The 26423-nt window shown below is 39.3% G+C and overlaps 2 long non-coding RNA genes across 2 annotated transcripts; one reads left to right on the plus strand and one right to left on the minus strand.

Moving 5' to 3' along the window:
• Positions 1-2620: 2620 nt before the first annotated feature.
• LOC138762801 (uncharacterized) lies at positions 2621-20880 on the minus strand. Its single transcript, XR_011357157.1, has 4 exons — positions 20776-20880; positions 16859-16943; positions 15621-15767; positions 2621-2846 (listed from the first exon to the last, which is right to left on the minus strand). It is a non-coding gene; the product is annotated as an uncharacterized lncRNA (long non-coding RNA).
• A 106-nt stretch (positions 20881-20986) lies between these two features.
• Positions 20987-25310, plus strand: LOC138762802 (uncharacterized). Its single transcript, XR_011357158.1, has 2 exons — positions 20987-21127; positions 25076-25310. It is a non-coding gene; the product is annotated as an uncharacterized lncRNA (long non-coding RNA).
• The last annotated feature ends 1113 nt before the right edge of the window (positions 25311-26423 follow it).

Genomic DNA, 26423 nt, shown 5'->3' on the forward strand with positions numbered 1-26423 from the left:
AAACAGGCCATATCGGCCTTCTAGTCCACACCGATTTATGTTAACTCTACTAGTTCCACCTACCCACTCCCTGGCCCATAACCCTCCAACCCCCTCACATTTATGTACTCATCTAACCTCCTCTTAAAAGACAGAATTGACCCTGCTGCAACTACCTCTTCCGGAAGATCATTCCACTCAGCCACCACTCTCTGAATGAAGAGGCATCCTCTCATATTATTCCTAAAGTTTTGCCTCCTAAACCTTAACTTATGACCCCTTGTTCCAATCTCCCCTACACTCAAGGGAAAGAGCCTATTCACATCAACTCTATCTATTCCCTTCATAATTTTAAATACTTCTATCAAATTCCCTCTCAACCTTCCACACTCCAATGAATAAAATCCCAGTCTACTCAATCTTTCTCCATATTCAAGATACTGCAATTCGTAAACCTTCTTTGCACCCTCTCAACCTTGTTTATATCTTTCCTATAATTTGGAGACCAGAACTGCACACAATACTCCAAACTTCGTATCACCAATGCCTTAAACAGTCTTAACATTACCCCCAGCTCCGATATTCTATGGTATGACTTATAAAGGCCAGCATACCAAAAGCCTTCTTCACCACCCTATCTACACGGGAATCCACCTTCAAGAAGCATTGAACCATTATTTCAAGATCCCTCTGTTCCTCTGCATTCCTCAATGCCCTCCCCTTCACTGCATACATATTATTTTGGTTATTCCTCCCAAAATAAAACACCTCACACTTATCTACATTAAACTCCATCTGCAACCTTTCAGCCCACCTTTCCAAACAGCTCAAATCCTTCTGTAGTCCATGAAAACCATCCTCACTATCCACAACTCCCCCTATTTTTGTATTGTCTGCATATTTACTCACCCAATTTACCACCCCCGTCATCCAAATCTTTAATATAAATGACGAACAACAAAGGACCCAACACTGATCCCTGAGGCACACTGCTCGTCACTGGCCTCCATCCTGACAGGCAGTTGTCCACCATGACTCTCTGGTGCCTATCATCCAGCCACCGCTGAACCCATCTTGGACACAGCAGCTCCCTCACCACACAGTGATGCACCCTGATAAGATGGTTTAAGTGATGCACTTGTAGAAATTGTAAAGGGATGTGGGTGACATGGCAAAACCTTTCAAGGTTCTGAGGAAATAGAGACACAGATGCATTTTCTTGGCCATTGCATCGATATGTGTGGACCAGGATAAGTGATTGGAGAGGTATATATATTCAGGAATTTAAAGCTGTCAACAATCTCCAACATCAACCTTGCACTCAATGTCACCAAAACTAAGCAGCTGATTGCTGACCTCAGGAAAGGAAAGCAGGGGTATACAAGTCAGTGAGCATTGGGGTATCAAGGTGGAGAGGGTGATCAAATTTATGTTCTTGGGAGTCACTATCTCAGAGTATCTTTCCTGGACCTAACACACTAATGGCATCATGAAGAAAGAATGTCAGCTCCTCTACTTCCTCAGGAGTTTGCAGAGGTTTGATATGACACCAAAAACCTTGGAAATAAATTCTCCAATTGTGTGGTGGCAAGTGTGCTGACCAGCAGTATCATGGTCTGGTATGGGGTCATCAATACCCCTGAACCTAATGCCCTCCAAAGAGTAGTGAACACAGTTCAGGATATCACAGCCAATACCCTCCCCACTATCGAGAACATAAACAGGGTACACTGCTGTCAGAGAACTTCAGCAATCATCAGGATCCACACCAACCAGCACATGGACTGTTCTCATTGCTGCCATCAGGAAAGAGGTATCGGTGCCACAAGACTAATATCACCAGATTCAGGAACAGCTACTATCCCTCAACCATCAGACTCCTCAACAATAAACTCAATCAGGGACTCATTTAAGGACTCATAATTGTGTACTTTATTGATTTTATTTATTCTCTCTGTATTGCACAGTCAGTTTGTTTACATTCATTTTTTGTTTACAGTTCTTTATTTGTTTACATGCATACATTATCCACAGATTTTTTTGCACTATCAATAAGTGGAAATTCTGTATCACTCACAGAAACAAGAATCTTAGGGTTGTATGTGATGTCATGTATGTAATATGACAATGAATTTAAAATCTGAATCTCATAAGATCATGTGATATAGGAGCAGAAATAAGCTGTGCAGGCCATTGGGTCTCCCTCGTCATTCAATCATGAGCTGATCCATTTTCCCAGTCAGACTCCCTGTTTGGCTTTCTCCCCATAACCTCATAACAATTGATGTAGACTGGGATTGAGCTCTGTCCTGTCATATCCATTTAACAGAATTACATTTTATATGTGCACTAAAGTTACGGAAGATGTGTTGTCTCAAAGTGTACTTGATATTTTGCTTGGGCATGGAAGGCCAAAGTGATTGTTTCTGTACCACATGACAAAATAGATGGGAGATACAGATTTAATTCATGACCTACTTGAATACAGAAGAAGTCCTAAAATCAAGACTGCTCAGGAATTGTGTCAATCCAGATTTTCAGATTATATGGATTCTCACGTAGTACTTTTAAAATTCAAATTTAAAGGGAATAAGCAAGTAAATTTTAATCGTTTATTAACAAAACATTTTTTCATATAAAATACAAAGTACAGAGAATTTTTTTTTAACATATCCACGACTCCTGTGTGGTCGCTTGTTGCTGTTGCGTATCTCTGGTGCTTAGACCTGCACACACGCATCCACATAAAAGCCGAGAGATTTCAAGAAGTCCGGATTCTCGGGTAGTCTAGATTTCAGCAACAGTTTTCAAGAAGTCTGGATTCGCAGTTGGTGAGGATTTCTGGCATCTGGATTTGTGGACTTTTTCTGTAGAAAGACAGGTTGGACGGCCTGAATAACCAACTTCCGTAGCTAGGATTTTAAGTGATTGTGTAACCATAGCTCCCCATTCAAATTGTTTTTTTTTAACATGCTCAAAGCTGAACATAGGATAACCCTATTGGTCAATCCTTACGGCCATTTATCACTGGGAGAATCACCAATAAAAGAAAACTGCAAAATTAACCAGCATTATAATGCGACATGGTAGGTTTCTCTTGTACCTGCTGGCTCTTCATAAGTCTTCTTAAGCAATTTGTTTCACAGCATTCAACTGAAGGCAAATGCAAAATTTAGTGCAATTATGATCGGATGAATGTGCAGGACCAACCATCTACCATCAGACACTAGACAAGATAAGAATTTTAATGATGTTTAAATTAGTATGCAATGTACTTTCATTACCTCTGTGCCCAATTATTTATTTCATGCACGGGAGAATTGGACACAGCAGTGAGTGCTCAGAGGTAGGAACAATTCATTTCTGCAGCCTATAATTTTTAATTGAAATGATCTCACAAAAACATTTATTCTTGTGCTTGGATTCCATTTCTACTGAAAACTAATTCTGGGCTCCAAATAAACCTGTAGATCTCGTATCGGCATATATTTATATCATCTCAGAAATAAGGTTTCCTGTGCTTTTGTGCAAACGCAGATTTAACACATTGCGCTGATTCATTTCAGAACAGCCATGGCGTGAATTACAGAAAGGAAGAATTTACATTTATATAGCGCACCCTCAGACTCAGGAGATCCAAGGGTGTCATGCTGAAGTATTGTAAAATAGATAAACCATCAACCAATTTGCAAGCTGCAAAGTCCGAAAAGCCAATTAATTTGCTTTTGAGATGTTGATTGAAGGACAGATGCCGATCGTAACACCGAGAGTTTTCTCCAAATCCCCTTCAAATAGTGAAAAGGGAGGCTTGAACCTTTGGTGTTGTTTAATATTCCATCTGTAAGATAGCATCAGCAGGAATGCAGTACACTCTCTGCACTGCATGGATTTCAGATTTCAGATTTATTGTAAGAGTACATGCATGACATCACTTACAATCCAGAGATTCTTTGTCCTGCATGCAAGGCAGAATTACCATTTATTGGTAGTGCAAAACCAAACTGTGCACAACGAAAACATGCAAACAAATAAAGAACTGTAAACAGTTACATTGTGAATCGATGTGATGGGGGACAAGACTCCATGACCTAGTTACTCAGTCACAGGGGGGAGTCCTACTGATTGCTCCTATATAACTGTCTTGGTCTTTTATTATTGGAATATCAGCAAACGTGCATAGGGAATAATTTGCCTATTTTCTAACCAACCTTCCTGATGTGGCTACCTCCATTGTTACACTGAACCCTGTTGCCTTCAGTAGCAAAACAAAATCTCCAGCCCATTGTGGCAGCCAATGGTCTCTGCTACTAGTGACCAAGGAGCAACTAGACTGCTAGAATGAGGGCAACCACATCTTTGCCTTCTAGCCATTGGAGCCATGCTATCCTAATTTTTAAGATGGGCTATCTTAGGCATTAAACAATCTACTGGAGAAACACAGTGGGTCAAGCAGCATCATTAGGACAAAGAGAATGGTCGACGTTTCAGGTTGGAACACTTCATCAAGATGGTTTCTCTCACTGATGCTGCTCCAGTATCTTCTAATCTCTCTGTGTCTCCAACCTGAGTGACCCAGGCTCAGGGTGGGGCCATCTTGGGCATAATCCTGAGGTCCTTGGGCAGTCCTGAGCTCAGAACTAAGCAGAACAGTTATAGGTTTCCCCGAGTGCATCAGTAGTGCCATTGCAGCATCTGAATGACAATGTCATGGAGCCTTGTTCCCTGAACTGACCTGGGCTACTTTGGGCTTAATCCTGACTGTCCCAGGCTGATAAATAGACTCATGACATCAGTCCATACTATTAAATGATAACACTGGACAACAAAGATTTTTCTTCTTGAACACTTTTGGGTGTATTTTATGAATTTTGGGCTGCCGGTCATGAAAATCACCCTACAATTTTACTCTCACAACCATTTTTTAGACATAACTTACTTTTGTGACTTCCTGTCATATTTTAAGCCTGCTTCAAGCAGACAAAACCACGAAATGCAATAGGTCATTGAAAATTCATTTCTGCATTTGAACTTAGATTCATCCCTGCTGATCTTGGTGGAGTTAATGACAAACATGATAAAATATTGAACCAAAGCATTGCGACTATGGAAAAGGGGCATCAAGGCAACTGGAATCCATCAATACTGCCTGACTATAGTTGGAGACTGACATGAGAGGCATCAGATGCTGAGTACAATGAAAATCAGCAGCAAAACATTTTTAGGTCAGTTGAACTAATGCAATGTGTCAGCGTCATTATGCGATTAAACAGGATAAATCCAATAAACATTAATTTAATGTTTCTCCAACGTTCTATGTGATATAGCAAATCTGAAATTATTTTTGTGTTCAGCTTTAATTGTCTATCATAATCCCCAATTTTCTTTCAGGAAGTAAAACTTTTGAAAAGATATTTTTGTCCAGTGTAATCGGGTAAGATCTTTTTTTAAGAATCTGGCAGATTCTTAAAAATAGATCTTACCTGATTACACTAGACAAGGGGAAGTCTAGCTTTAGGGGAACCTAGAGTTACAGGGCACAGATTTCAGGTGAGATGGGAAAGATTGATAAAGGGAGGGCTGAATGGATAGCTGCAGAGAGTGGGGTGGGTACTTGGAACAAGCTGCCAGAGGAAGTAGTAGAAGAGGGAGAATTGTGAAATTTAAGAGACATTTAGACAGATATATGAACAGGAAACATATAGATGGATATGGGCTGAATGCATGTAAATGAGATTAATGGATGGATGGACTATTTCCATGCTATCATACTTGATGACTCTAGATATTGTTCTCAGGGGCACAAACATTGAAGTTGAAACCACCAAGTATTCATCCCAACACTGACCATCTGTCCCCATTACTTTTGATTCTAGCCTGAGTGTAGCGGCAGCTGGGGAGGGGGGGTTGCGTGGCTTCACATTCAACTTGTCCCTGTAATGCCGGCTGACCATGAGTCCTGGAGCCTGCATTGAGATGGTGCTGAACCCCTTCCACCTCAGGGTTGAGGCCCACGGGCTGAGAAACACAGCGGGAGTGTTATAACGCCACTTCCAATTTTGAACAGCCGAACCGGAATTGACTTAAACAGTGGGCTAAAAAGAGATTAAAACAGTTCTTAGCTGATTACGATGCAAATCAGTGTTTTCCTTTGCAGCTCTATCTCACAAGATGCCACTTTGGTGACCCCAAAGGTTCAGACGTGTCTGAACCCAACGCAATGGCCGACGAACCAGCGCTGAGCACAGTTGCCATTAAGCTGCCAGCATTCTGGCCACTCAGACCATGGGCGTGGTTCATTCAGGTGGATGCACCATTCAACTTACGCAATATCACCAGCGAGGCTACAAAATTTTGGCACGCTGTCGCATTGCTAGACGAGGAGTCGGACACTAAAGTTGAACTTTTCCATCTGTTGATCGGCAAACAAAAACTGTTAACATGGACACCTGAGGCAGAGACAGCATTCCATGAATCTAAAGATGCTCTAACCAAAACAACCATGCTAGCACACCCACACATGAATGCCCCATTGGCACTGACATCGGGCACCTCCAATACAGCAGTTGGAGCAGTCCTAGAACAGCGAGTCAATGGTCACTGGCAGCCACTCACCTTTTTCAGTTGCTATCTACATACCCCAAACTTAAATACACCACCTTCAATTGGGAAATGTTGGTGCTCTACCTGGCCCTGAAGCACTTCTGCCATTTCCAAAAAGGGTCGGCAGTTCATCGTACTCACTGACCACAAACCCCTCATCTTTGCCCTGTTGAAAATATCGGACCCATGGACAGCAAGACAACAATGACATCTGTCTTTCATTTCAGAGTTCACCTCGGACATATGGCATGGGTCGGGGAAAGATAATGTCATTGCAGACGCCCTCTCCAGACCTGAGATCAACTCCATCATGGGAGACCTGGACTTGAATGCTTTGGCCAAGGCCCAGTAAGAGGATGTGGAGGTGCAAGCTTCCAGACCGCAGTCACAGGACTTCAGCTGTAAGAAACAGAAATTGGCCCAGAAAGGATACACTACTCTGTGATGTTTCCACATGAAGAGCCAGGCCACATTCAAATGGTGCTTTTAATGCCAGCTGACAACAAGTCCCGGGGGCCTGTGCTGAGATGATGCTGGACCCCTTCCACCTCGGGGACGAAGCCCGCGGGCTGAGAAATGTGGCGGGAGTTTTATGACATCACTTCCGGTTTTAGAATAGCCAAACTGGAAGTGACTTAAAAAGTGGTCTAAAAAGAGATTCAAACAGTTTGCTGATAACAACGTGAGTCAGTGTTTTCCTTTGCCTTAAAAGGCTCCACACTGAGCACCTTTTCCATTTAGAACACTTTAATTATATTGGTGACTTGGGATAAATATACCATCCAATGGGCATTAGAAATTCCTACATAATGTAAAAAATGGAAAGCAGAAACTGTAAATGTAATGAAGAAGTGCTACGAGATGGTTGGAGGTTAGATCCTTGCTGTTTGCTAAATTATTGTACCTTGGTTTTATCAACGTTCCTTGTTTCATGGAGTTGCTTGGTGCAAGTTATTGAAGGAGTTGGAAACATGCCAAAAATTAGAGAATGATAGTGCCTACTTGCTAGCTTTCCTTGACCAGGATCTCATCAGCTCTCAAGTTTCAAGTATGATGTACATTAAAAGCATTTGTTTTACATGCTATCCAGCACATCTATTCAAACATAAGTACTGTGGAACAAAACACAGCATAGAGAGCAGAGTTTCAGTGAGAGATTGGTTCGAATGGAGTAAAGACAGTGAGTTATTTTACTCATGTGAAAGGTTCCCAGGACCATTTGGGGGCTTGGTAATGACATCGAAAACCTTGACAAACTACTACGTCTGTTTAGTGGAAAATGTTCTGACTGCGCACAGCCTGTTATGGGGGCACCAATACCTCGGATAGCCCTAAAAATGGTCGTGGACACATCCCATATATCACAGGCAAAACTCTCCCCACTGTTGAGAAAATCTACATGGAATGCTGCCATCAAAGACCAGTAGCAAACATCAAGGATGCCCATCACCAAGGATGTGCTCTGTTCTCAATTCTGGCATCAGGGAAGAGGTATATAAATGCCACAAGGCTCATACCTCAAGGTTCATAAACAATTGCCATCCCTCCACCACCAGACTCCTAAACAACAAACTCAATCGGAGGCTCATTTAAGGACCTCTTACTTATCATATTATTTATTATTGAATACACTGGACAACAATTTTTCCCCCAAAATGTTCACTTCCTGAAATCTGGCGATTCCAGATTTTTTTTATGATTTAAATTTTACTGAGTTCTTTAAAAAAATGTTTCCTCAAACCCTTGAGTCAGTGTTAAAGTTATGTGAATCGTAAGTTACAAAACATATGCATAAAGTAGAAACAAACATGGCAGCAAAAATATCAATAGACACCTTTAGTGTCTATTTTGACCTCTAACAATTGAAAAAACTGCCGTTCATTCATATGTTTCACCACAACATCCACCACTATTTGCGCCACAGGAAACCTAGATATTTGCCCCATTTTTGTGTATGGATGTCCAATTTATCAAACTGTATGTAAGACATGTGTCCAAACGCTGCCACCTTGGCCATTTCTGAGGCCCACTCCTGAAATGATGGTCCACCCAAATTCTTCCAACCTCTAAGTATAATTTGCCTTCCTACCATTATACTAGTCCCTCAGATAACCCAAGTGTGTCTCCAAGACAAAAAGTCTGGGGCAAAAAGGAATTTCAATACCTAAAACATCACCAATATACTTATGTATCACAATCCAAAATTCTTGAATTTGGGACAAGACCAAAGCACATGTATTAAGTCCCCTTTATCCACCTCATAGCATCAGCATTCAGGGGTATTTTCCAACCCTAATCTATATAACTTGGCTGGAGTTCAATAAAAAATGGTTCAGAATCTTCAACTGAATTAGGCTCATTGTTAGGTCTCTTGAAATATTTTGATACTTCTACAAATTTTGTCCCATACTTCCATCTCAAAACCTACACTCAGGTCTATTTCCCATGCTCTTTTAAGACCCAATAAAAGTCTATCCCCTGAGATTTGTGTTAAGGCTGAATAATAAAAGCGGCTTTGTGTCCTTTATAATACAGTACAGTAGACAGTATCGTAGCAACTTTGGGGTTTGTGTAGAACCAAAAGTTGTGTGTAGCACATGACATAGTTGAAGGTATCTCCAAAATTGTGAAATACTGTTGGATTAATTGATTAAAGGATTTTAATCATTATAACAGTCTCCCAATTTAATTATATCTTTCCCTTGCCATTCCCTCCAGAAAAAAAAGGGGACTTAACAATACACAACTCAGGATTCATCCAAATACTCAAGGCTTTATTCAAATATGAATTAAATTTAAATAATCTGCCTAACTTATTCCAGAAGAAATTCATATGTGATATAATTTGGTGGGATCTTGCCTCAGGAGGTAACTTAATAGACAAAACATTATAATGGAGGGATAGGAGAAAGAGCAGAACACTCAATATGATACAAATGAGGCACTCTCTGGATGGAGAGACCAATGTTCGAAATACTTAAGAGTAAAAGCATCATAATTGTACATTATATTTGGCCAACCTAAGCCCCCTCTTTCAACTGGCAATTGTAATTTATCAAGGTTAAAATTTGTCAAATTGTTTAAAATACATTAATGGGATTTGTACTGGAACATAGGAACATAGGAAGTAGGAACAGAAGTAGGCCAAAAATGGCCCATCGAGCCTGCTCTGCCATTCAATACGATCATGGCTGATCTAATTTATGACCTAACTCCACCTACCTGCCTTCTCCCCATATCCCCTAATTCCTCTATCATGTAAAAATTTGTCTAACCGAATTTTAAATATGTTTAATGAGGCAGCCTCAACCACTTCCCTGGTTAGAGAATTCCAAAAATTCACTACTCTCTGGGTAAAACTATTTTTCCTCATCTCTGTCCTAAATCTACTCCCCCGAATCTTGAGACTGTGTCCTCTCAATTTAGTTTCCCCGGCCAGCTCAAAAAGCCTTCCTACATCTATCCTATCCATACCCTTCATAATCCTATATGTTTCTATAAGATCTTCTCTCATTCTTCTGAACTCGAGCGAATACAATCCTCGATGATTTAATCTTTCATCATAAGTCAACCCCTTCATACCAGGGATCAACCTAGTAAACCTCCTCTGGACCGTCTCCAAAGCCAGTATATCCTTCCTCAAATATGGAGACCAGAACTGGACACAGTACTCCAGGTGCGGTCTCACCAGTACCTTATACAGTTGCAACATTACCTCCCTACTCCTGAACTCAATTCCTCTAGCGATGAAGGCCAACATTCCATTTGCCTTCTTAATAACCTGCTGCACCTGCAACCTAACTTTTTGCGATTCATGCACAAGCACTCCCAAGTCCCTCTGCACAACAGCATGCTGTAGTTTTTCACCCTTTAAATAATATTCAGCTCTTTTATTTTTCTTGCCAAAGTGGATAACCTCACACTTACTAACATTGTACTCCATCTGCCAGACCTTTGCCCACTCATCCAGCTTAACTCTATCCCTCTGCAGACTCTCCACATCCTCATTACAATTTGCTCTTCCACTCAATTTGGTGTCATCCGCAAACTTGGCTGCACCACATTTTGTCCCCTCCTCCAAGTCATCAATGTAAATGATGAACAGTTGTGGGCCTAACACCGACCCCTGTGGCACCCCACTTACCACTCTCTGCCAACCTGAAAAACTCCCATTTATCACTGGTAAAGAATGGAACAGGTAATTAACTTTTGGAATACTATTCACCTTTGGAATACTTTTCACAATATTGACAAGTACCCTGTACCATGATGACCATCTATCTGCATAACATGAAATTTTCCAAAATAATGGATCAAAATTTATCTTTAAATCCTCCAATTGGGGAGAAAAATTAATACCTAAATATTGTATACTCTTCTTTGGCCCAATGAAATTGGCCTGGGTGAAAAGCAGATGCAGGGCAGTTGTGGCGATACTGGCCGCACTCCTACCAGCCTACTGCAGGAGGTGACCACTATACCTGCAGGTAGGCATCCTGGGAAGCTAACCCCACCTGCTGGTTGTCAATCATTAACCAGTATAAAGACTCGAGTACGCCCCTTTGGGAGTAGTCAGACACGAGGAGCCAGGAGTGTACTGAGACTGGTGTGTACAAGTTTAATTAAAGCCTGTTGTACAGTGTGTGGACTTTGTGTCAGAATTATTCACACAGCAGCTCTCATAGCAATATGCCGACAAAGGTTATGTTTCTGATTTTGTCCATTTAATCTTATAACCTGAGAATCTAGAATAAGACATTACAACATTCAAAAGACTTGGCACCAACCGAAAGGGTCCGACATAAATAATAAAATATCATCCACAAAAGGGCGTCAGTTTATTAACATATCCTCCATTGGACATCCCTACAAAATTCTCATTGTCTCTAAGAGCTGCTGCCAGGGGCTCCAAAGCTAGAGAACAACATTGGCGAAAGTGGAGAACCCTGTCCAATACCTCTCCTAAGAGAGAAATTAGGTAAAATATAACTACTAGTTTGAACTGCTGCCTCAGGCTGCACCACAATCCAGTCCATTTTAAAAAGATGGGCCCAAATCCAAAAAATGGAAGAATCTTAAACAAATATCCCCATTCCATCAGATCAAATGCTTTTTCAGAATTGAGTGAAATAGCTGCTATAGGTGATTGTTTATTGGCCACCGACCACATAATATTCACAAGACACTTGATATTATCAGAGCAGCTGCAGCCCTTAATAAATCCCACCTGATCACTATGTATCAAGCTAGTTATTACAGTATCTAAATAGTTTGCAAGAATCTTTGATAAGATTTTCACGTCTGTTGGAATTAGGTGAATTGCTCTATAATTCTTACATTCACATGGGTCTTTATCCTCTTTCAGAATCAATGCAATTGGTGCTTGTGATAAATTGTGGGTAAAATACCCCGCTCTATAGATTCATTTTGCATATCCAATAGTAGTGGGGAAAGCTCCTCTGCATAGCATTTAAAAAATTCTGCAGTAAATCCATCTGGACCAGGAGCTTTCCCAATAGGTAACATCTAATTTCTTCCAATGTTATTGCAGAATCCAACCATTGTTGTTGTTCTTTCATCAACATAGGTTACCCTAATGGCCTCAGAAAACTATCAATATTGTCCTCACTAGAGTTGGAGGTAAACGCATCTAAGTCCTTATAAAACTCTTGAAACACATCATTAATATCTTTAGGTGTTGTCAAAATATCACCAGTTGCTGATCTAATAGCTGGGATGACAGACATTGATTCCCTGTGTTTTATACACCTTGCCAGAAGCTTGCCAGCTCTTTCCTCCAATTCAAATCGCCTTTGTCTTGCCCTAAAAAGCCAAAATTCCACATTCTGAAATAATATTTGATTGTATTGATATTTCAGCTATGTTAATTCTCTCAAGTCTTTAGATGACATCTGCTGCTTCAATTTTGTGTCGATCTCTTTGATTTTATTGCTAAATTTGTACTTTCTGATTATTCTGTTCTTTTGATACAAGAAGTATGTTGAATAGTATATCCCCTCAGAACTGCTTTCAGGGCTTTCCAATTAATCCCTGCCAAAGAGACCATGGGAGTATTTAACTCTAAATACTCCTTGATTTGTTGTCTCGTAGCTTGCCTAAATATTGAATCTTGTAACAAGGATTAATTAAATCTCCATCTATGTGACTGCATTTTCTGAGGTATTGTCTCTAGACAAACACAAGCATGATCTGATATTATAATATTACCAACTGCACATCGAAACACCAACTGAGTAAGTGACTTAGATAGAAATCAATCCTTGTATATGTTTTATGAACTGCAGAGTAAAAAGTGTAGACCCTATCACTGGGATTCCTCAGGTGCCAAACATCTATGAGTCTGAGGGCCTTACACATATTTTGTACCATCACAGTGGGCTTTGAGGTTCTAGATAATACATTACTATGGTCAATGATTGGATCCATTACCAAATTAAAATCCCCCGAAGTGTAATGTCATTAACTCCACAAAAAAGCCTGCATCTTCTATATCAAATGCATATATGTTTGCTAAAACAATGTTGGTTCTTTATTTCTGCCAAAATAATAAGAATTCTTCCTGCTTCATCTTTGATCTGTTTCTCACATCTAAACTGCAGTTGCCTATTGATAAGTGTTATAATGCTCCTCCTATTTGTTGACCTGCACTGTAAAAAACATGATCTATAAAACAACCCAGTGGCTTTACTCATTCCTCTACTGATAAATGTCTTTCCTGTAGAAATACCACAACCCATTTTTTTTCTCTTAAGCTTATTCATACTTTTCTTCTTTTTATAGGATGATTCCCCAGTCCATTAACATTCCATGCAGTGAAACATAATTTGTCTGAATTAAGAGAAGTCATAATTAAAACAAACAAACAAAAACATCACAATATGTTGACGCTGACTCATCAATCCCCATTTAAACTGAAAAGTAACAAAATGGCACATAAAACTCCTGCACACCACAGTGTCCAAAGAAATATATTGCCAAATGTCCCTTCCACAAGGAATTATGGTTCATGAAACTCTCCAACTAGATAAATGCTCAGAAACTGTGCCAGTCCAATTTTAGAGTCAACAGAGCAGTCCTAGTGAGAATAAGGTAGCTTCAGTAAAATAAAATTCAGCAAGATTTATTTTAAAAAAGCAAATATACCCCTAATCACATCTTGCTCAAATTAACTATTGTAGTTAGACTACCTCATCTCCTCAATAAATGTTATTGCTTTATATGGACAGTCAAAAAGCTTAAAGCTATCCTAAGTCTTTATTCTTAGCTTGGCTGGGTAAAGCAGCATGAAGCTCACATTCTGCCCCTGAAGCATCTTCTTACATTCTTTAAATTTTCCTCATTTTACTTGTGTGGATCTGGAGAAGTCAGGAAAAATAATAAAGTGATTATTGTCCAAGGAAAACCTGACCTTGACCCTTGCCACTTGTAGCACCAAATCTCCATCTGTTGACCTGAGAAACCTTTCTAGGATAGGCCAAGGCCTATCTCCAGTACTGGGTCTAGATCCCAGCAACCTGTGTGCATGTTCTATTTCCAGTTTTCTCTCCTGATCGCCAACAAGCTCTGAGACTAATTTATCTATGAATCCAATTATATCATCCCCCTCCTTTCTCTCTGGAATGCCGGTGAATCAGAGAATGTTGTGCCAATTACAGTTCTCCATTTTATCTGTTAGCTGTTCAATATCCACTTTGGTAGCCAATGGGTTAACTACTCATTCACTATCCATTGCTTCTAGATAGTGAACTCACTTCTTGACCTCTGCAAGCCTATCTATCAGTGATGACAACTTTGACTCCACTAACCTTATAGAAGAGCATATATCTTCAAGGCCTACCAGGTCATCCGAGATTTTTTTCAAAGCCACATAAATGCCAGCCAAGTCATGATTCACCTCCTGCTGCACCCAACCACCCCCACCCCCACCCCAAAGAGAAGATGGCTCTCCAAAATTTTGATCCAAGTCTTCCTGCACTGCAACCTCAAATATCTCTTAATATCTCCAGAAGCTGTCACCTTAGGTTGTTTTGACATCTTAAATGAGCAATAACACTTTAGGGCTGCCACCATAATAAAATATAATGTTAACAGTGAATATTTAAAGGATAAATGTGGAGCATTGTTCAAAGCAGCCATCTCAGCCATTGCGTCACGTGACTCCTCCGGTGATCACAGATTCTTGAAAATAGATCTTACTCGATTACATTGGACAACAGTTTATTCAGATTGACAACTTCAAGTTGGACACAAAGATAATTTCAGATTTGCTGTATCATGTAGCAAGTTGGAGAAACATTGAATTAACTTTTATTGAATGTAGCATGTTTAATCAAATATTGATGCTGAAACATTGCTTTAGTTCAACTGATCTAAGCATGTTTTGCCACGGATTTTTGCTTGTACTCAGTATCTGATGCCTATTGTGTGCAATGTCCTGGTGAAACCTTTCACCATGTTCACGTCTAACTGCACCAAGATAAGCAGGGAAGGAGTCGAAATGCAAATGCAAAAAATGAATTTTCAATTATCTATTACACTTCTTGGCTTTGTCTACTTGAAGTAGACTTACAATATGACAGGAAATCACAAAAATAGATTATATCTAAAACACAGTATGTGATAGGCAAACTTTAGGGTGGTTTTCATGATCAGCTGCCTAAAATCCATAAAATATACCCAAAAATGTACAGGAAGCAAAATTTTTGTTGTCCAGTTATACTTATTTTCTGTATTGTACATTTATATTTCTTTATTTGTTTACATTTCTCTCTTTTGTATACATATCTTTCCTTGAGTATAGTTTTGCTCTATCGATAAGTAGAAATTCTGCCTGGCCCGCAGAAAAAAAGAATCTCAGGGTTGAATGTGATGTCATGTATGTACTCTTACAATAAATATGAACTTTGAACTTCAAACAGAACCAGTCAATCTGATCAAGCAGCATGAAGCTGGCCTTCCTTTGGAGGACTAGGCTCCAATGCTCACGGGTCTAAGACAACTAATGCTCTGGGGCAGCTCACCTTTCATTGAAGATCTGACTTGGCTGGCAAAAGAGGGAAGTGCACCAATGACTGCTTAATATCCACAGTAAGTGTCACCCAGTTTTGCCAGGTTCCACCGAAAGCCAGGATCCTTTCAGCCTATTTATTTATCAATTTTCAGTCTTACTGTTCGTAAAGAAATCAAAATTAATTCAAATATTCATGTAAATATAAAGAAATGATAAATTAACTCATGATATCAAAAAATCAATATTAAATAACAATTCACAATTAAGCTTTCTAAGCCTTCCTTCCACCTTATTCATCAAAAGGCTCTGATTTGTGAATGAGAACAACCACATCATAATAAAATTGAATAAACTCCCTGGCATGGAAAATCAATACAAAATATCACAGCCAGTTAATTTACTTAAACAGCATTGGAGAGTGTCAGGAGTTAAGCAAAATGCACAGTGAGTGGTGTTGCAAAAGGAAACATTTTCTATAAATAATCATTTGATATTTATATTGATTATTTTTGGATTATTTCCTTTAATTTGTTTGGAAGAAGTATGAATAGGTTACCTTTTTATATATTTATGATGAATACCACAGGTGGGTATTTTTATAAAAGATAGGAATATAGAAATGAACATTCCAACTCGTTTGTGTTAGTTTTTAGAGAAATCAATTCCAATTTTTCATTTTTAACTGTTAAATCTGAGGAAGAAAATTCAGTTTTGGAGCTGATGAAAAAATGCAATTATGTATTGATCATCCATTATACATTATGCAATATTTCCTTTCAAAGTAACATCCTGACCTCAGCATCAACTGACACACATGGGAACCTTACTATCAGAGCCAATGACCTGTGTCATATCAGCCCAACAGATTTTATTTGCATAACATCAATTTACTTGTTCAATAAATACCATTTACAATATGTCAGAAATCTTGTTTAACCTGTTTGCAATCTTTCATTCTTTGGTAATGGCACATTTTTAAGAGAATATTAGAAAATCACAATGGGTGAAAAATGTTTAACATTACAAGCAATAAGGTTGTTTTTACTGATTTATTATTTTTTTTAAATGTTCAATTTTACAGGGACTTACTCTCTCATTTAAAAATGCTTAAGTAATAGTAGGGGAAATACATTTTCCATCCAATAAAAATAACAGCATTGTCCACTCATTCTTGTGTAAATGATGTTGAAATTATCAGTTTGCATGGTAATTACATCTAGAAACTAATAACAACTTTGGTATTTTCACCTTTACATAGCTTAACATTGAAGGCATGAAGGTGTTTTCAGTAATTCAGTGTTCCTACACAGGCAACTTCCGTCCACAGCTTTCTCTGTCAGGAAAGCAGACAATTAATGATAATTTCAGAGACTTGCTAAATACTCTTGCTATAACACTTGCTGAATGTGTTTCGTTCTTTGTATTAGTTATGAGTTTTAAACCCAGGTGAAAGTGGATTAATACTCGCTCATTTAAATATTTCAAAACAATACATTCTAACCTTAAAAGTTAGATATTTCATCCCTGAAAAATATGGTTCTGAAAAGTCTGTTTCTATTTTATATCATGTTCCAATCTTTATTTGGTACTCTTTTAAATGTTCAAAGTATTAGCTGGTAATTGCACTTTTTTCTGAGCTGATTTGTTGTCTGTGTGAATGTGAACTGGCTACCTAACCGGCTTATTTGTGGGGAGCACTTGTCAAGGCTGACTCCGAGAGATTCATTTTGTCTATGTTGATAGAATCTGGCTGGAGCTGCAGTTTAGTGTTAATAACTTATTGTTTTTAAACCTACATAAAATGTATGCCTGCACTCCATTTTCTCCCTCATCACCCCTTTCTTATCACACCTGTATACAAGCAACTGATTGGTTTCCCTTACACAAATATGAAATGTGAAATGACTCACCTAAATTTATAAGGAATATATGATTCAGATGTGAGGAAACAGCCTTTCAAGGCTAGTAATGAGTTTTTCAATGAAACAATGAAGACTTAAATGAATAATGTAAAACATCCACTCCATGTATATGTATTGCCCTTTATGCACAAACTGTTCTAAAATTATCTTTATTTCAGCAGAATCACTTGCTAATACTGTTATGTAAAATAGTTACAGAGCACAATGTAAGACTATGAAAGGTGAAGATTATTTAGAGAAATTCAATAATGGATGAGAACAATGTCTACTTGGAATTGTAAATATTTCCATGAAACCAATTTTCAATATTCTTTCCAGAAGGGATAAAAACATGTTCACTCCTTTCCAAATTCCAAAATCTTTAGCTTCTTGCAAGAGTCATGTGACTGAAAAATATAACAAAGTAGAATTTTTGTATTTAACAAATTTTCTTTCTTGTTATAAAGCAGCTAGCTAACTTTGTTACATGGTTTCCTTGTTTTTATGACCTTAAGAAGAGATCTTTTCCAAAGAAGGTCAGTTTATATTTTTAATAAATACCCCTGGTTGGGAATCACCTTTAAAAATAGGTAGAGTTGTACACTACACATGGAGTCAGACAGGCATAGAAACAGTCATCAAGTCTATATTGACTATCAAGCATCCAGTTGGACTAAATTTATACCAATCCCTTTTTTTTTGTTCTCCCATTTTCATGCAATTCTACACCAATTATAACCATCGACCTGTTAGGAGGTATTTACAATGGCCAATTAATTGACCAATTTGCACATCTCTGCTATGGAAAGTGGGGCACACAGACGAAACCCATGTGGATACAGGGAGTGCATGGAAATTCCACGCAGACAGCACCAAAAGTTGAGATTGAATTTGAGTCATTGGATCTGCTCACACAAACTGTGATAATTGAAACACTGTGTTCTGAATGACCTAATACTTTCTGGACCTTATTGAAGACAATCATACTTTTTGACTGATTTTATGCAACTATAACAATAACTACCTGTAAAAATATGTGTTTAACCATTTGAATATGTTAATTATTCACTTGCCTTAGATATTGCCTAATTTTATCAGAACACACTTCTTAATAACAAGATTCCATGCATACTCAATTTGGTTGCAATTAAATTAATCATAGTCGCTCTTATGAGTTGGGACAGTTGGTGTAGCGGTTAGTACATTGCCTTTACAGTGCCAGCCATTGGGTCCGGACACAGTTCAAATCCTATGCTGTCTGTAAGGAGTTTGTATGTTCTCCTGCGTGGGTTTTCTCTGGAGGCTCCGGTTTTCTCCCACCATTCAGAAATGTACCTGGGATGTAGGTTAATGGGGTGTAAACTGAGCGGCATGGACTTGTGAATCAAAATGGCTGTTACTGTGCTTTATGTCTAAATTTAAAACTTTAATGATATAAAATTGCATTGATGCAATTTTATGAATTGTTTAAGTTTTGTTCTCAAAATCCAGGTCCAGCTTCCGACTCCAGAGCTGAAATGCAGAATGAATTCGTTCTAATTCAATTTCTGTTAAAATGGCAAATAATCATTGCTGACAATTGACAACTTAATTTAAAAAAATAATAGGAAGTGTTTTTTTAAAAATCTGCTACCTTGTTATATGACCTGTCATTCTTTGGGCCAGCAGGATGCTTTTCAATTGGTCAGATAATAGTTTATTTGATTTTCACCATTAAAAAAAAACTGCCTACAGCTGGCTACTGGTTGTCAAGGCAATGAAAAACTACAAGAGAATAACTGAAAGGGCATCTTTAGTTGAATGAGCAAAAGTTATAATCAATAGTTTTACTTTCAAGTATTGATCTGGTAATATATGTGTAGTGACCTACAACTTTCTCATTAATAGGTTATCTGTTAAGCCTTTAGGGTTTAAGCAATAAATTGGTTGAGAGAAAAGTGGAATTTTAGAAGAAGCTAAGAATTTCTCAGAGCTGCAATAAATTGTGACCAGGATAAAAATCATCTTTGTTTCTACAAATTGTTCATTATTAATGTTACGATCATCTGTGGTAGGATTACTTTCTTTTCATTTGATTTTTTAAAAACCTAATATTGCATATTCTGCATCTATCTCTCACAATTGAATCTGATATCAATGTTACATGTTACTTTCTTTACTGTCGGATAGAGTCATCCCCAGCTGAAAGACAAGAAAAAGGGGGCAATGAATCCTTCTGTTGAGACAAGTGAAAAAGTTTACTTCTCTGCAATATCATCCAGTTGTGGCCAATGTGAGGGCTTTGGTGATTGACCTTCTAAAATAATAGTTCAGATTTATGAAGTGGTGAATGCAGGCTCAAATTTAACATCCAAGAAGAATTTTGTCAGGTACATAGATGGGAAGAGTATGGAGTGCTATGGATTGGGTTCGGGTTAGTGGGATTAGGCACAGACTAGAAACACTGAAGGAGTTGTTTCTAAGCTGTAATGTTCTACAGTTCTAACCAAGCCATGCCATTTTGGCAGTTTTGTTAGTTGCATTGTGCAGATGCACTGCTCAAATTAGTAACTATCCAATATTCACCAGGTAGTAGTTTTAATATTTTAAGCTGCAAAGGAAAATGACTTTCTTTAAACTGATTTTGTTTGGTAGCTGATGGGAGCACTGGCAACGTGCAACTGAGCGACAAAAGTTGAGCTTTAATTATTGTATATTTCAAAGATTGTAATTAAGACAATTTTCTTCTGTTCTTGGAATAATTTATGCTAACAATTTCCTCATGGAATTTGGTTTCACTCACGCTCCATGTTTCAATTATCATCTGTGCCTTGTTTAGAAATGTCTGTAATTACTAAATATTGAATTAATTGTAAAAACAGTGATGGTTAATTTTGACTGTAATTTGGTTCATCCTAAAAATTATACTGAGACCATCAAAATCCTTACTGAGATAAATAAAATTTCATTGCTCCAACTGTTATAGAAGAGATAGTTTCAGGAGAATTATATTTAAAATATATGCGATTCTCTTCACAAAAACAGTGGAATTTGATTAACATTCATCAATTAACATCTTAACAATTTGCAAATGTATTTTTCCACTTCAGTATTTTTTTAAATTAGACATACAGCACGGTAACAGGCCATTTCAGCCCAGGAGTCGGTACCACCCAATTTAGACCCCATTAACCTACACCCCCTATACGATTTGAATGGTGGGAGGAAACCGAAGCCCCCATAGAAAACCCACTCAGACATGGGGAGAATGTACAAACTCCTTACAGACAGTGCGGGATTCGTACCCCGTTCTGGTCCCAACCACTGGCGCGGTAAAGGCGTTGGGCTACGCCAGATAAGTAATCAAGTATACCTTGATCCAGAAATGTCAGTTATGCATTTTTACCTTTGCTATATAAGGACACAGTTTGACCTGCTGAGTTTCTCCAGCATTGTGTGCTTTTATTATGTCATCAGCTACTGGTATAGACAGCAATTTGCATAAACGTATTTAAAAAATGGTGCTGTGCTTGAATACCATAAATAAAGAAGGAATAAATAATGAAATCATAAAGCAATTTTCTGCAGAAGCTGGATATTCGGAATTAATACAGAAAATGGCACAAATACCCAGCAGGTCAGACCGCAGAGCTTTCAGCGTAGCCTGAAGTGTTAACTCCGTTTCTTTCTCTAGAAATGCTACCTGACCTACTAATCCATTCTCCTTTTATTTAAAAGATTAAACTTCCAAAGGGAATCTTACACGAAAAAACGTGATCGCATTAAAGTGCATAATGATAGATACACTGAATAATTCAAGCACCTTTTGATGTTAGAAACGAGTTGGGTGGGTCGGGGGGGGGGGGGTGATGGCCAAATCTATGTGTCTTGCTTCTGATTTCTCACCCCATCTCTTGACTCCTCCCGGCTGGACCACAGAATTCAAAGAGCAAAGGGGAACCTCCCATTTGTTTTGATGCGAGGAAAGGATGGAGTGAGGGAGGGGGGGGGGAGGTATGTTAATCGGCAAGCAGGTTATATCAGGGTTTGTACAAAGGAGCATAACTGCTGTCCAAGCAACCACGCTTAATGGCTTAAATCAATATTTCCAGTGGAAACCAAGACTGGTGATCAAATATTGACAAAGAGGACGTAACATATGAGCGCCTTAAAAGATTATAAGGCGTATAACTGATTTTCTTTTCATTTGTGTCCCCAACGAGGCTCTTGTAAACAGTGAGAGGAGATGGGCGCCCTAATTACGCATTGAGCGGCTACCGGTTCAAAGCCGTGACCTTGCCTGTTTAGCTCCAGTAAGTTTCGGAAAACATTGATTTTATTGATCGGGAAGGTGTTTAATCCGATTCCCACCTTTTCTTTTCGGTGGTTACTTCTTGAGTGGGGATTTGGATGTGCTTGTAACTCAAATGCCCTTTGTAAAAAATAAATAAATCCCTCCTCCCTTCAAACACTGCCAAGAGCATCGCAGGACTGCGGACCAGAATTTTGGTGACCGTAGTAGAATGGTTTAGGGGCAAGCAGTGAGCGGCTGGAGGAACTCGGCGAGTCGGGCAACATCCAGGGGTAAAGATAGGTCAAGTCAACGATTCGGGTCGGGGCGCTTTACCGAGCTCCAGTTCGTTTCGATAGCCCTTCAAGACTAGAACGTTGACTGACCCTTTCAACCTGGCCCCGCTGAGTTCTTCCGGCGATTTATTGGGCTTCCTCCAGATTCTCTCGCCCGGATTTTTGTGTAGATGGGCGAGAGTCACACCAGCCTCGTGCCTCCAGCATTTCGGTGATTTTGGTTTTTTTTTTATTGCGAAATGGCAAGACAATCTTGACCTGGTTAAAAGATTTCGGTTGGATCCCAAGACACATTAAACTCACCGAGTGTTTTGACCTCACCTATATAAATCCCACGCTCCACAATGTAAAGCAGGTAATACCTGTAAATGGAGTTATGGTTCAATCCTTGAAACCAATTGCTGATAAATACATCCAGCACCTCATAGCCTGAATACGCCTCTTGAGATGGTCTGATCTCAGAAGCGAAACAGGTTCAGGCCCGGTCAGTACTTGGAGGGGAGACGACCTGGGAACACCTGTGAGGGGCGCTGGACCAAGTGGAGACTTTCTGTCTGCCTCACGGTAGCCAAAGGTTAAAGAATTTCCTACATGTTACATTCTAAATGTAGTATTACATGCCAATAATGGAACCTTTACATAATAGAAACGAAATGGACATATAATAGAACTTTTATTTTCTCTGAGTGGCATCTCAGATGGCAGTGAGATGGTTTCGGATTCCATTGCCAATGTTGAGGGTTACGGGTTACACGAGGGAAAGCAGAACCTACTGAGAGGGGGAAAAAAGCTGCCAAGCAGCCGACTGCTTAAATCGAAAAGTAAAGCCCAGCAATGAATGGTCTGCAAATAAAGTTTCTCGATTAGATGCAGAATACATTGACACATTTGTGGTAAACCGGATTTGGGGAAGTGATTATAAAACTTCATTTTAATGCTCAGTGAGTCCATTAAATTCTTAGAGCTTATTCAACAGTATCAGTGTCAACATATATGATACTGGAGGAACTCAGCGGGTCAGGAAGCATCTGTGGACGGCGGTGGAGGGCAACAGCCAGTCGCCCTATTAGTGTCAACTACTGGGGGGGGGGGGGGGGTTGTTGTGTGAATCACTTTGTCAAAAGCGATTTTAAAAAAATAAAACACGGTACTAATAGGAAATTTTGTTCAGTTTATCACAATGAGCGAGCTGCATTTCTGATCTTGGATTTCCTCAGCTCGAGTTTTGGAGTTTGTGCCGTGCCCCAAAGGAGACAGGGAGAGAGTTTAAGGCGGAGGTTTGCTTTTTACAGACAGTGTCTGGAGCGGGCTGCCAGAAGTAGAACCAGATATAATAGTAGGGTTTCAGGGACACGTGAACATGTGGGGAATAGAGGGATGTGTATTATGAGCAAACCACAGAGCTTAATTTAGGGAATAGTGTTCAGCAGGGACATGGTGGGGGGAAGAGCCTCTTGTTGTTCTGTAGTCTGTCATGCCTCCTTCCTAGCGACAGCGCACAAAAGGAAGATGAATTGCCTTATGAACCTGTAGTTGTGAGCATTCACTGGACGTTTGATGTGTTGTGAATCATGGTTTATCTATGCACGGAGCCCAGTTGACAGGCCTTTCCATTCACCACGCCTCACCCTCCAGCTCCCTCCTCGTTTCTTCCAAATAACAATTTTCTTCTCATCCTTTTGCGTCTCCAGTATTTTCCCCTCTCGGCGGTTCTTCATTTCGCATTGACACATGAACGCTGCTGCCATGCACTCCTGCTTGAGCGCTGTTGAATAGATACAATCCTCGAAACACAGCCTGGAGGGTTTTTGGGTCACATTTATTGGTAATAATGATTGACACCTTTCAGTCCAATTGTGCAAACAGCAGGAAGTCCCCCTTTTCCTTTTCAAACCAGGCCTGGTGCTTTAAGCCCTGTCTGTCGCTCACCACATCAGGAGACAAATAACTGCTTTGGATGAAAGCTGCTGTGAGCTTGATTGTGGATAAAATAGACACTTCAGAATAAAGTAACAAGCGTTGTTTGCCCGCAGCAAACGACGCGGAAGATACAGACTCTTATCATATAAATGTATTCACTCTTAAACTGCACAACACTGCATGGGAAGAGGAAGTTGGAATCGGCTGCCAGTTCTCAGAAGGATGTTTTTCAAGTGTTCAATAATAGTTTCGTTGTTCCCCTGCAAGTTGATGAAGACCAAAAAAAAACCCATAGGTATCAGCGAATCCTTTACCAGTTTAACATGGTTGCAAACGAATGAGACGTCTGTTTTCGCTCTAACATTATTTTCCAAAAAAAGAAAACAGGGCACCGCAGAAAACTCCAAGGACCTCCAAGATGACTCCAGTGGTAAGGCACTTGTACTGAATTTAAATTGGACATTGCCTGAACTGTCGTCGTCTATCCCCCTATTGGTATCTGTTAATGTTGCGCCAATGGAGCCCGTTTTCATTTTGTAGCCGCGCGTACGAAATAAGTGGGGTTTTTTTTCTTTCCTTTGGGTAACTTGCTCTCCAAAAGCAAATTATTCTGCGACGTGCATTAGAGGGAATTTTGATTTTTTTAAAATGTTTCATTAATATCATTTAAACGATTTTTTAAAAATTGATTTAATGGTTTGAATTATAATTGCAAAGTCGCATCTTGACGCCAGGGTCGTCTTAAATATTAATCACTGTTCACGGAACTTTGTGGATGTGCGAACGGTGGCTCGCCCCAGTATTTTAACAGCCTGGCTGAAGATTTTAAGGGAAGGCAGGCCACCGTTTACTTAAGTGAGCCACTTCGTTGTCTTGCTGTCCGGCTGCATAAAGCTGCATCGCATCAACCCCAAGTGGGCTTTTGGAATGAGTCATTTCACTTTCTCTGCTAACGAGTTACTTTGACTTTATACATTGTTAATGTAACTATGAGTTGTCCCACGCTATTATGTCATTCTAAATGGAGTGAGAAATAAACATGTCATCCTTCAATTTCTCTCTCTCTCTCTCTCTGTAGCTCTTAGGATGGGAAGGACATGAATGCGGGCTGAGGCACTGTCTGGGAGCTCCGGTTCTTTTTCGGCTTTGTGCTGAAGCAGCAGGGGGAGCCCGCGGTCCGTCTGATGAGGACATCCTGGTTTGACCACTCCACACACTGTTATCCTCAAATAGCCCCGGCTCCAGTTCGCAAACGAATGGACAATCAGATCAGAACAACCCATAGCTTATTTGATTAAACGTTACTGTCCGTATGGGGTTTGGGCTATGCTATTGTTCCTTATACATTGTAAAAGGGCTTCTGTGTTAACTCATTATGTTCACTATCTAATGAAGGTGTTTTGATATTACTACTAACACCAATAAGTAATCAGATAAGAATGTTGTTTAGCTTTTTGGCAGTTTTAAATACTGCAGTTCGCGTTTTATCGATCCACTTAATCTATAACAATTCAGATGCAGCTGAATGCAGCAGTTTGTCTGTGATCGTTCTATACAGTATATTATGTACTTGCCTACAAAAAGCTTTGTCCTCCCATTCTTGCCACGTACTCTTCTGGCTATTCACACTTGGAGGGTGGGATTCAACGGAAATGAGGCAAAAAGATTCGAGAGAGAGAAAGACTGAATAATTTATAAACTATCTCATATTTTCATGATCTAATCGTTGTTCACCTTCAATAGAGTCTAAGTTCTCCCAGATGACTTGTTATAGTATTCGTTGTAATTGGAAGAAACGAGTCCACCTTTAACGTGCTATCGATCAAGTATGTGTTACTATTTCTTGGATCAATAATCGGGGCCTCATGACCGATTACCACAACGGGAGAATGATGCGAACGGTTGGTTGGAATCTGTAGTGTTGGGGCAACTTAGTCTTGTGGAGGTTGTACATTTTCGAAACGCAATAGCACCAATAAAACTCGTGTGAATATTGATGTTGGGAAAGGCCTTCTTCCCATATGAGCTAAGCTGAAGGATAAGTTTAAGAAATTATTTTGGAATGCTTTTTTAAAAGTACACTAGACACCACAAATGTATGCTATCATAAATCAATACTCAGTCGATTCCAAATAACGTTATAAAGATAACATTAGGTAATATAGATTCGATTGTCTAAATAGATTTTTTTAAATGGGAATTCTGTTCACACTGTAACCACACAAGTATAATTATGATCATATTTTAATTGGTTCTAAGCTTAAGCTAATTAAAACCATAAAGTTTTTAGGTGCTCTGTGGTTAGCAAAGTGGTATGTGAGTGGCTCATACGGCTCCTAGAACGCTTCCACCAGCGTTGTCTCCGCTCCATCCTCAACATTCTTTGGAGCGACTTCATCTCCAACATCGAAGTACTCGAGATGGCA

Source organism: Narcine bancroftii, chromosome 5 (genome assembly GCF_036971445.1).
Source record: "Narcine bancroftii isolate sNarBan1 chromosome 5, sNarBan1.hap1, whole genome shotgun sequence".
Taxonomy (NCBI): Eukaryota; Metazoa; Chordata; class Chondrichthyes; order Torpediniformes; family Narcinidae; genus Narcine; species Narcine bancroftii.